The sequence below is a fragment of the Lytechinus pictus genome, chromosome 8 (assembly GCF_037042905.1).
Source record: "Lytechinus pictus isolate F3 Inbred chromosome 8, Lp3.0, whole genome shotgun sequence".
Taxonomy (NCBI): domain Eukaryota; kingdom Metazoa; phylum Echinodermata; class Echinoidea; order Temnopleuroida; family Toxopneustidae; genus Lytechinus; species Lytechinus pictus.
The window spans coordinates 36,724,461-36,737,958 of record NC_087252.1 but is presented as its reverse complement, the minus strand read 5'-3'; positions in this window follow the sequence as shown (position 1 = coordinate 36,737,958).

Sequence of the window (13,498 nt, the reverse complement as noted above, 5' to 3'; positions counted from 1 at the left end):
CCACAATAATCAATATTTAGAACTAAGCTAGGTAATCATGTCCTTTGTGTCATGATGGGTCATATGGGAATTTAAAATGGCAGATAAAGTGTGTTACATGTATGTGTTATATGTTGAATCTATCCATATTTGAAATTAACATACAATATAAGTTTTTGCTTCATAATACCAATTTACAGTGTCACAGGTAATATTAAGGAAAACATTTTTGAAAGATATTTCGTAGTAGCCATCTTAGATGTCAAAGTGGCGGTCATTTTCAGCTGACCCAGGGGATCAATCACTGGGGCAGCAATATTCTAAAACCAGCAGGCCAAAATCTGCCTGTATGTCTAAAATGCAGTGCCTCAAATTATTCAAAACTCAAGAAAATTATTTAATGAATTTTCATGACAGTCGATCCTCTATAGATTTCAAGATGGTGGCCATTTTGCAGCATATCTATTGGACAGATTACTGGGGGAAATTTCAATACCCCAAGATGCCAAATTTCAAAATAATACCTACGTTATAATTATAATACTTGATTTTTTTTAATGATTTTTTTATGGCAGCCATCTTGGATTTCAAGATGGCTGCCATTTTGCAGCTGAGGTATCACGGGCCTAAAATATTTCACATAGACTCGTGTGTTAAAGAGACGCTCTAAAAAAATAAGGATGAAATTCGAGAATTGAATGTTTACTACCTGTCCAGTGGATAGGATATATGTCTGACATTCTATATCTGACCAGAAAAGGTACCTCGACCAGCTCATTTTAAAAATAAATCGGCATTTATGAAGACTACACCTGACAGGATCAAATTCATCACTTGATACAGTAAAATGGCAATACTTCTCCCGCCAGTATAAAAATAGTTCCAAAGTGGTGATATATCTTCCCAATTTGAAAAAGGGAAGTTCAGTTAAGTTACCCTCCCTAGAATCAGTGTTAGATTATCAATCATATTCATTCATTTTTGTCAATCAGCAATATCAAAATAAAAAATTAAGAATTAAATGGGTTGGCTCGAATGAATATCTTTGGCCCGTATAACCCTGACTCAGGGGATCAGATCGCTGAGGGCCAGCATTATTTGAAATAAGCTCCCCACGCTACTTCTATATGTCAAAGTGCAATACCGCAGATCATATACAACTCAACGAAATAATTGCAATATTTCTAAGGCAGCCAGCTTCGAATTCAAGATGTGGGCCATTTTTCCGCCGACCAATTGTCATATTGCTTGGAGCCAGCAATTTTTAAAATGAACTCACCCAGATACCGATATACTACAAATTTCAGGGGTACATATGTAAAATTCAAGAAAATGAGTTCAATGATTTTTCATGGCGGCCATCTTGGATTTCAAATGGCGGCTGACCCGATGGTCAAATCGCTTGAGGCCGGCAATATTAGAAATCAGCACCCCGAATTAAGCCTATATGCCAAATTTCTGCGTCACATATGTAAAACTGAAGGAAATGACATTGAATGATTTTTCATGGCAGCCATCTTGGAATTCAAAATGACGGCCATTTAGCCACTGACCAAGTGGTCAAATTGCTGGGGCCGGCAACATTTGAAATCAGTGCCTAAATATACCCCAACATACCAAATTACATTGTCACACGTCATGTAAAACTCATGAAAATGACATTAATGATTTCTCAGGGCGGCCATCTTGGATTTCAAAATGGCGGCCGACGCGATGGTCAAATCACTTGGGGCCGGCAATATTTAAAATCAGCACCCCAAATTAAGCCTATATGCCAAATTTCAACCGCAGTTCATATAAAACTCGAGAAAATGATTGCAATAATATATCATGGTGGCCTTCTTGGATTTCAAGATTGCGGCCATTTTGCCTCCGACCAAATGGTCAAATTGCTGATGGGCGGCAATATCTGAAATCAGTGCCTCAAAATACCCCTATATGCCACATTTCAGTGTCATATGCCATGTAAAACTCAAGAAATTGACATTTAATGATATTTCATGGCGGCCATCTTGGATTTCAAAATGGCGGCTGACCCGATGGTCAAATCGCTTGGGGCCGGCAATTTTTTAAATCAGCGCCCAAAAATACCCCTGTATGCCATATTTCACACTTTCTGCCAGATCCGAGCATCTTGGCCATTTTTTGTCACATAACCGCTCCACTAAAATGGGAAGTGTGACCTTCCCATGAACCCAGGCAATGGAACCGTTGGAATTTGCCAATGTGTGGTCTCTTTGACCACTCAGAGTGCAGTATTCTTGTTTACAAGCTGCTTTATGTACTTGGCAAATGAAGTGTGATCTTGACCCGATTAAACCAATTCTTATTTTGAAACCTACATCATTTTAAAGCATACATATTCAGCTTTATCGTGATCTAAAAATCACACGGGCTCAAACAAAAATAAAGTGTGAAAATAGCAGCTTTTGTCAGGTGAAAATAATTATTTTGTAGCATATTTTAGATCAAAATGTTAGCCTATATTAAAAAAAATTTTGAATAAATTCAAACACATGACCTAAAAGAATGATTCTTCTTATTTATCAAATTCATAAAATTCGATGCACAATTTGAGCAGCAATGACCGATGAAAAGAGGTCTTTTGGTCCGCATCAAGCTCATTAAATATGCAAAACATCCCAAGTCATGAATATCACTTGGATGAAAGAAGCCAATTTCTTGGGACCTGTCGTCTGACTGGGTGTAATACAGAAATGCTATGCAGAGAGAGAAAGATGATTTTACAATTTGTTTTCACAGCAACTCAATTCAAACAAATAGGAATCATATGTACAAATCTTTTCTTTCCCTGTATAAAAACAGTATGAATAACTATCATGAACTCTTAAATCATGATGTAAGATTGCAAACAGTGAGTTATTGAATGATATTTTTACTATTTCTCATTTATGTCAGCACGATGTTCCATCAAGTGAGTTGCTAGAAAGTAATTCCGGCGGCTGGCTCAGCTCTGTGCGCGTTGCACGCCTATACAATACACACAACACCCAGGCATTGAGTGTACTGTATGTCGCCTCATGACCGTGCAGCGATCCCCTGGCGTTTTTTCTTCTTTTCTTTTGTCTTTGACTCCATCTTTATATCCTCTGGATCATTTCCACTCATAGCTCATTCCACAGAACAATCTTGAACCAAACGTTTTATTCTTCTCGGCCTTCCGAGTTGTTTCTTATATTTAATTACGCTAGAGGTCACCGTCACACAAACGCAATTCGTAAGTGAGTTGAAGACAGCAAGAAAGGTATGCGGTACGGTAGCTCGACAGCTAGCTGCGCCGAAGCGGGCGGCCGGTCCAGTGGCGTAGCTAGGATTTTTTTCCGGGGGGGGGGGGGCACTGGGGGTCCTTACTTTTCAGGGGAGGGCCGGCCATTTTTCCGGTGTGAGTGTATGTGTCACAAGGGCGGGTCCGACTTTCGCCAATATGGGACGGGGCCCGAAATCAATTATATTCACCTATATATATTTTCCCCGATCAGTCACTTCTTAGTTTTATTCTTATAAAACATAAACATGAAATAATCTCATAAGCCTTATAAAAAGCGCGAGCGCGAAGCGCGAGCGTTTTTTTTTTTTTACTTTCTTGTATTTTATCCTGAAAATTTAATTTTCTGGGCAATGTTATGTGTGATCCTGGAGTGATCCTGTGTGATCCTGTGGAGCGTTGTGGCCCAGTGTATTAGTCTCCGGACTTTGAAACAGAGGGTCGTGGGTTCGAATTCCAGCCCTGGCGTAATTTCCTTCAGCAAGAAATTTATCCACATTGTGCTGCACTCAACCCAGGTGAGGTGAATGGGTACCTGGCAGGAATTTATTCCTTGAAATGCGTGTGCGCTGTAATCTTATATTAATTACGGCTGCCAAGCTACAGCTGGGGTAATAATATCCAAGTCCTAATTTGGAAGCGCATAGAGATAGATAATTGTGATATGTGCTATACAAGAACTGTTTATTATTATTATTATCCTGAACAAGATTTGTATGTAACTAGATGGTTACTGCGAACGCCAAGCGCGAGCAGAAATTTTTATCAACTGTTCTAGCATTATCGAAAAGGGACCTGTTAAGGACTACAGTTACCAACATATACGGCATATATTTCAATAATGCGAGCGCGAAGCGCAAGCGAATTTTCTTTGACATTCCGACCTAAAAAGTGGTCTTTCTAAGCACTTTTTATTAATAAATGGGATAGGTATGTAACTAAACCATTGATGCGAGCGCGAAGCGCGAGAGGAAGAAAATTGAAATTTTAGAACTAAAAGCGGGACACTGTATTCATATTTTGTAAATCGTAAGTAGGATAAAGTCAATTGGGCATTATTAATAATGCGATCGTGAAGCATGAGCAGACAATTATTGATATGCTGATGTGAAACTGGATAATTTAAGTTCATTTTTAATAAAGAACCTGCAGGCTGTTGCGCATGTTTTAGATTTAGATCTAGAATCTGGGCATTCTAAATACATTTGATTAATGGAACATTATGGAATACACCTAGACAATATGAACTTGGCAAATCAAACAATGTGACCACGCAGCGTGAGCTTAAAATGCAGATATGTAGTCCATAAAACGGACATTTTACAGAGCACTTAAATTTGTAAATGAAAAACAATGATGAATGCTCGATATCCGAGCTAAAATGCGTTTTGTATATTGACTCCAAAACTTGCTCCATATCAGCATATTGAGCAAGATATGAATCTCATCGAACAGGCAACTCTTGTGCGAAGCGCAAGCAAAATTTTTGTATAGTAACATGAAAGATTTGTTTTTTAATTGCAAGTCTTTTCCTCGCATTATTTCATTTATTCATCTTCCTCCTCTTATTTTTCTCTTCTTTTTTTATTGTCTTTCTTCTTCTTTTCTATTTTTCTTTTCTTCTTTCTCCTTTTTTCTTTTTTTTGCTCTGCCAATTTTTTCTGGGGGGGGGGCACCTAGGGGCCTGGGGGGCACGTGTCCCCCAGGCCCCCCGTAGCTACGCCACTGGGCCGGTCGGCACAAAGCAATTCCGCAACCAACTGTGTTTTTTGCAAGAGCCGCGTCACACGCGCATAAATATGTCATAATAACACGTCTGCTACGTTATCGACTGGTGAGAAGATCTCGATCAAATTTCATATTATTCGCCTTGAAATTATTCCTTTAGGGTCTATGGAATTTACATATTTGGAATAATAGTACGGCCATAAATATACTTTTAATTATTTCCTCTTTGCAAGTTCTCCGGCTTGCAGATGCAACTTCAATAGTGCAGTTTATTCCTTAATGAATTGATTCGCCACGGACACAGTCCCGAACGAAAACAAGGCATTAAATTCGTCTAACATCGCTACAAAGAAGAACAGTTTTAGCAATGTAGGGACATATCATTGACTATATGACTTTGAATAATTATTACTTCCTTTCAATATCGTTCACATAAAATCAATGGCGATAAAATGAAGTTATGGCACAAAAGTAAATATGAAAGCGCACATGCATATTACACAAACCGGTACTGTCTCACCGGGACCGAATACCCCCGGTGACGTCACAGTCAGAGAACATCCGTCTAGGTAGGCATTGCAGGAGCGAACTCAGGGAAAATGGGTAGGTATAAATCGTTCAAAATCACTATTTTGAAGAAAAAAAAAATGGGGGGTCGAATCACCTCTTAGTGTTTGGGGGTTGTAAGGTTGCTATTAATGTAAATATATCAATATTTGGAATCGTCTTCTTAATTCAAATTTAAGATAGCGTCGCAATGAGGTCAATATCAAAAGGTATAGAATAATGACAACAATCATTATGGTAACAATACTCTCAAGATTAAGAAAAAAAATTCCCCAAAAGAGTTCAGTCAAAATGTATTATCCTTCATGCCCAAAAGTTTATGAAAATCTCATTAAAAAATCCGTTTATAGGTTCCGCGATAACACCTGATGTAAGGATAACCTGTTTTCAATTTAATCAATGATTGATTCAATTATTGCTTTTAAATTACTTACCAATCTAATGAATATTACTTATTTTATGATAAAATCTGTGAGGTAAAGTTGTTTTACTTGCTTTCAATACATTTTCATATAACAAGAAAGTCGAAGAAAAATAACCTAATACGACAAACTATCATATATTGAATATTAATTGTGGTTCATATTATTTATTAGCGAATTAAAAAAAAATTGAATATAAATGATATAAAAAATAATCAACACAGGTCCTGTACAGCTGCAAGGAGCACAGACAATGATTTCTTCATGTAATCATTCATCCCTTACAAAGCAGAAGCTATGGATGTCAATCCCGTGGGGAAGGTATAGGAATAAATACCCCCGAATATAAGAGTGTATATAATAACTATAACTCACAAACAAAATAAAATTTATCAAAATTAATCATTTTCATGTAAAAAAAAAAACAGCTCGCGTTTCGTGCTCGCGATGACCTCGTACATGTAAGTAGTACTTAAATGCATTGTAGAAATAAAGCCAACTTGTACAAACAAACTTAAGTATTAATGACTTACCCCGCTGACGTGCAAATGTAGGGCATAGGGACCATAGACAATTTTGATATTTTTTTTTTTTTTTTTTTTAGAATTTTTCTTAAACGATCACATTTTTTTCTTTATTTATTTAAATACAAAGTTGACATTTTACGTCATGTCTGACCCTCAAAAAAATTGTTAGACTCATTAACTCTTTAAATGCCGTTGGCAGCTATACGTGCCCTTAGCCCTCTAATGCCATTGGCACGTATACGTGCCCGGAGAACTTTTTTTTTTAAAACCAATTTTACAGCCAGAAAATCAACACCATATTTTCTGTTTTTTATGTTGTTATACTGGCCAGGAATTCACAATTCATTTTATCATATAAAAAATAGTGGTTTACATAGACATTTTTTGAGTAAAATTGTATTTTTGCATCATTATTTTCAAGAGTTGATTTCGGATATTGCTGCGATCTGAATCAAGATTTCCCCTATTGACACGTGTGATATAACGGTTGTGTGTAGCAATACACGTACTTCTATGGGCAGAGCAAAGGCGAATGTGCGAAGACATTCAGCTCGGAATTGACCAATGACCGAGCGGTACGATGTTCCTCACCCAACACTACTCGCCCATTCGCTATTGTTACATGAATATTCATGAGCTATCGATCGGGTCTTTTGCAGGCCAGTATGGTAGTATTCTTGTGTCAAGGCTTTTTTCTGCCTGCAAATGTGCACGGTTTGGGAGAGATTTTTTTTGTGGGGGGGGGGGGTGCGGGGGAAAGGTCTTATACATTGTTTTTAGCATTGTCACAAAATTGTTCTCGTTATAAATATATGATTAAAGAAGCCTGTCATTTCCAACTCTCGTCTGCGCACTGCAATCACCACACTCATTATGTATTTATTCATCTATTATTGTTATTAATATTATCATTATTAGTATTACTATTATCATAATCATTATTATCATTATTGTTATTGTTATTATAATTATTATTATCATTATTCTTCTCTTTCACCTTCTTCTTAGTATAAAAGGGATGGTCCGGACTGAAAGTATTTATAGTTTTATATACAAAGCAGAATTCACTGAAAGCAAAACACCGAAAATTTCATCAAAATCGGATAACAAATAACAAAGTTGTTGAATGTCAAAGTTTAGTAATATTTTGTGAAAACAGTCATGAATATTATATTTATATATTATGTCATAAAAATTATTGTAATCATATCAATTGCATTTCTCCTGCAGCCAAAACTCTCTCTTCATAAACTTAAGATCAGGTAAATAATGGTTCATGTTCGTTTGTGTTTTTATAGCCCATACCATTATAAAAAAGAATGATTGATATTGTTACGCTTATTAATATCATCTTCAAACTTCTCGCAAAAATATGAATCGTTCAATATTGTCGACATGATCTGATGTCACCTAAGGAAAATACGTTTGTCAACTATGCCAGTGCAAAAGTAAGCAAGATTTTTATTTTATTTCAATGATGACCTTTGTTTTATTGCTGGAAGAAGTATAATACTCAAGAAAGAAAGTATGCGTTTTGTTTTTAACTCTCAGGTTCAGATCTGCAGAAGGGGAAAGAGTGTGATGGAGAGGTGCTAGTGCCTACAAAAATGAAGCATGCACATTTGACAGTTTGTATCAACGTGGGAGTCACATTATATATATAAAGTATTCTCATGATGAAATCTGAAAGCTTCTACGACAAAAAAATGATTATTCATGTTCCTCCTTTGCTCCTTTTCGTCGCATACAGGGTTGTAAGCCGGTTTTCTAAATCTAACGACACCAAATTACGTACCAAGTTCGGTGGAAAAAACATCAAATTTACGGAAATAAACCTAAATATTATTTTGATCATTAGCAAAATGTATATTGTCAATGTGGCAAGGGCGAAATCAAAAGTATGATGTGTGTAAGGAAGGGAAAAAAAGAGAAAAAGGGAGTGAGCGAATCAAGCGAGTAAACGCACTTTTCATGATCTTTTATTTACAAAATTCTGTGAATGTCATGCACTTTCCGCAATGCGTTTTTTCCCATTCTTCCTCATTTGTTTTATTAGCGAGATATATTTTATATTAATCAATGTATCCTTTCTTCCGATGATCCGCTTTCTTTTGTTTCTCCCTTTATGCCAGCAACAAGATGATGGGTAAATTCCCCTACACGCTGAGCTCTTATGTCAAATCTGATATCATATACTACTAAATGAAAAAAAATGGATCAAGCAAATTTGATAACAACACCAAATTACGTACCAAGTTTGGTGGAAAAATAAACATCAAATTTGCATCGGTTACGGAAAGAAACCTTAACCCTTTGCGTGCGGGCCCGTGAAACCGGATACCCCTCCCTGCGGCGGAGCTGTTTTTGTACATTGCTGGTATTTGGATCTGTGGCGGTGTTTTCCTAATCTATCGCTAATTGCGCCAAACTGAAGTATTTTCAGGATTTTTAGTAAATGTAAAGATGAAAGATCAGACATTTTTCTTTCTAGAACTAAAGGTCTCGCTTCAGAAACCAACAGAATAGTTAAGAAATTTATGAGGAAAAAGTTCTGTTATTTTGCCAAATCTTCGCTTTTTCCCAAGTCAATAGGCACTGTGTACAAAAATGCGTAAGGGCAATCAGCACGCGCGGACAAGTCGGGTTCGATCGATACCGCTTTGTTGTCTGCTCTGGTGCTTTTTTTCGGCATTGCCTATTGTCTCGCTCCTCATGAATGGTCTCTTAACCCCCTTGTATACAGATCATTTGCAAAGTGAATAATTACGACGATAATCCGTTTTGGGTGAAATCACAGCATACCAAATACCTTTATTTTCCAGAATGAATAAAAAAGGGTGAATGTTCCCTTGCAAGTACAATGATGATGCTGCGCAACGAAAGTCCCAAACTATTTTGTGATTTTTGGCTTCTGGGCTTTAAGACGGTGGCCTCAATGTTTTACTAAAATCGCCTTTTGTTTCTCCTTTAATGAATTATAGTTTGTAATAAAAATATTATTTTGTTCCTGAAGATTGCATACCAGTCTTCGATTTGTTTTCCTGTTGCAATTTCAAAGAGCGAAGGAGGTAAATGTGACTCAAATAGTGGATCTGAAATCATACCTCCCAACGCTCTCCTCGTCTTGTTCTACGTTTCATTTTTCTATCTCCCTTTTCCCTCCAAAATAACCATGCTACCGATTACTGTTCGTCACAATGAGAGAAAGTAAATTATTTTTATCTATTGAAATTGTAGCATCTGAATTAAATATATTTATACATCTTTTTCAAATATTTGGGTGTTGATTCTCACCAGGGTTAGCGCCCCCCCCAAAAAAAAAGGTCAACCTGTCTTTTTTTTTTCTTTATATGGATCCTTTTCTGCTACGCTATTCGCCAGAAAAACAAAAGAAAACAAAAAGAAGAAAGAAACTGGCGAAAAAAATTAATAACATTTTTAGGGGGAGGGTTAGGTGTAAGATTAAGAGGGGTTTGTCGGGACACGTCAAACAAACATGTTTTTTTTTAGGTGGATGCCTCAACGTAAATTCTTATTCTATTTCCTTAATTTCCGGCGAGGAAACTTTTAGTTCATTGTTAGTTTTAGCGTTTGAACTGATTATGCTTTTGTCGAATTTTCAATGCAAAAAATTTCACCTGCTTGGGAGAGAAAGAGAGAATGAGATGAAATTCTTCCAAAACCTAACATGACAAATTCATTCTATAAAATGGCGTGAGTTACAAATTGAGGTGAGGGACTAGTATTCTATAATTCTTTATAAGTAAATATTCATGAAATAGCAAAAGCGCACATTATGGTTTACATTATACCTTTTTGGTCCATTTCCTCTTTTTGCCCTTCCATCCTTTCTGTCGTTTTATCATTCTCCTATACATGTATCTCGATTTGCATTTTCTATTCTTTTTTTTTTATCTCACTTGCATCTTCTTCCATCCCTCTATGTATCATCACCCAGGGGAAATTGTATTTTTTGTGAAGAAAGCACTGTCATGCTCAAGAAGAAAATGTTCTTGCCATGTCTTAAGCGCCTGCCATGTTTTGTCAATAAATGAGTAAACATTTATTTTTTTAATGTTACTGTCCTAATATGAAAAGCAGTAAGAGCTTTTTGTATTGCTAAATACGAGAAGCATTCAGTAGGTCATCCTGACGAAATATCCTAATCTTCCTTTTATTCAGGGCGTTGGCTATTTGTCCCCTGCTCTTTTTATAAGGAATTTGTTTGAGCGTCCGCCATGACTTTCTTTTTGTTTGGGGAGTGCCGAGATCAAGAACTACATGGACGTTTTTCATTTTCAAAAGAGCAGAGGATAAACGGTGTGCTAAATTCCTTTTTTTTCTGTTTGTTTCCTTTGAAATAGAAGACAAAAATAAGAGCAATATAGGATGAGAGAACGAGAGAAAGCGGGGGGGGGGGGGGGTTCAAATATAAACCAGGGGCCCGTTTTATATAAAATTTGTTTACAAATTTTCAATAACACTTGAAAGCTACTGAAATCCTTCTATTCGACTGGCGGATGGTAAATTTGTTTAAATTATTGCGCATTTGTCAATATAAAATGTACATGTATAATGTATTTATAAAACGGTGCCAATTAGGGATTTCCTCGTTTTCCCTTTCTCTGGTTTCTAACCTGTAACCGAATGTATTATCTACAGCTTTCATTTCCTTATATCTATCGTCTTTCTATATCCCCTCCCTTCTACTCCGTTTTTTCTCTTAGTTCTTCTCATTTAAATTATATCTGTATCGTCTTCCTTCTTCCCGATTTGGATTACGAGGTATATACCCGCCCCCATCCCCCTCAATCCTTTCTGATTTTTTCTTCTCAGTACCTGTCATTTTACATTACATCTAACGTCTCCCCCCCCCCTCTCTCTCTCTCTCTCTCTCTTCATCGGAAAAGGTTCCGAGAGAATGCCTCGTTTTTGCCAACTTGTATCGGAGATGGTTGGATTTGTGGGCCTCTCGTTCTATTTCATCGTGGTCATCATGTCGAAAATTTTGGGGGGTTTTCCCCCAGTTTCTCAAATAATGTCTCGAAAAACCTTTTAAAATTACTATTGTAACTGTCATTTCACAATGAATTCTATATCATCTTCCATTTTCTATATTGATAACATGGGTAGATATCTTTCGCAAAAGACAATATGACGATGATGATCATCTCCATTGTATAAAAATGCACAACTAAACTATTTGTGAACTTGGGGCTTAGGGTTATGGCAAGACAGGCCTCAATCTTTCACTAAAAGTAATTTTCTTTTTTAGATTTTTTCATAAATTATATGTCTCATTTAAAATGATTTTCCACGCAGCTACTAGTATTATAATGATAAAATAATTTTGTTCCTGAAGTTTGCGCACCGGTATTCGATTTGTAATATCCTGAAATTATTTCAAAGTGTTAAACGAATGAAAGTGACCAAAATTGTAAGTCTGAAATCATACCTCCCAACTCTCTTCGTGTCACTTTCTACGTTTCTTTCTTTATCTTACTATTCCCTCAAAAAGAGCCATGATAGCAATTACTGAAAGTAAGAGAAAGTAATTTTTCTTGAATAAATTATAGCATCCGTAATCATGTTCTTTCGTTTTGTTCGATTATCTCCTTCGTTTTGTTATATTGTCTCCTTGATTTCACAGCCGAAAACAAAGTAATAAATAAATCATTAAAAAACATTCACAATAGTTAGAATTCATTTTTGTCTCTATCGTTTTAATCGTTCAATCTCATAGTACAGAGGCAGCGGAGTTGGTAGGAAGTTTCAGTCCTCACCCCTTTCAGCAAACATGTACAAAAAAAATCCGAAGTCTATATAAATTTATGATTTTTGGGGGGCCGGTCCACTCCCTCCCACATTCAGCTCAACCCCTCCATTATCAAAAACGCTCAGTGGCCCCTGTTTTTTATTTTAAAAAATCAGATATTTTGGTTTTGATGCTAACCAGGGTAAGCGCCCCAAATGATTGTTTGCAGTAACGGAAACAATTTGTTTTCCTCTATGAATCTTTTCTACCACGCTATTCGCCGGTTAAAAAAAAGAAGAAAGAAATTGGCGAAAAAGTAGGAAAATCAATAAAATTTGGGTCGGTATCAACATTTTTTTTTGGGGGGGGGGGGGGGTGTAGGTAACACATGAATAAAAGTTTGTAGGATTGAGAGGGTTCTATCGGATGACACACCAGACAAACAAATTATCATCCTGTATCATTTTATTTCCTCCATTTCGCGCGAGGAAACTTTTAGTTCATTATTGATTTTATCATTTGAAGTGATTATGTTTCCGGCAACTTTTCAATGCAAAAGTTTTCATCTGGGAGAGAAAAGGAAATAAGATGGAGAGCTTCTAAAACCTAACCTATTATAAATTCATTCTGTAAAATGACATGAATTAACAAATTGTAATTTTTTTTTAGCCGCTTCACCCCCGTCCCACAGCTCAACCCCTCCACCATAAAAAAACATTGCTGTCCCTGTATAACATCTTTTTCCAAATATTTTGGTTTAGATGCTAACCATGGTAAGCGCCCCAAATGCAATTTTTTTTGGGGGGGTCGTAACGGGGAAAAAAAGTGGCCAAGACGGTCTTTATTCTTATCTTTTCTACCGCGTTACTCGCAATTAAAAACAGAAAATCGGAGAGAGGAGACAAACAAGCAAGTTTATAGTGTAGTTCAGAACATTTCCATCTGGGGAGGGGGCAAGGTCAAACAAGAATAATGATAAAAATTCGTCAGTATGGCAAGGGTCTGGGGACCGAGTTGCGACAAACAAACGTTGTGGGATTTTTTAAAAGTAATCTAACCAAAAAATAAAGTCATGTTGTTATTCGTTTAAGTAGATATTCATGGAATTTTAGCAAAAGCGCACTTGTCTATTCCCCCTTTTATCTCTGTCTCTCATTCTCTCTCGTTCTCCGTGACATCTGAACATATTTTATCTATAATTTCCCTAAATGATTCTTCGTTCATCCTTATATGC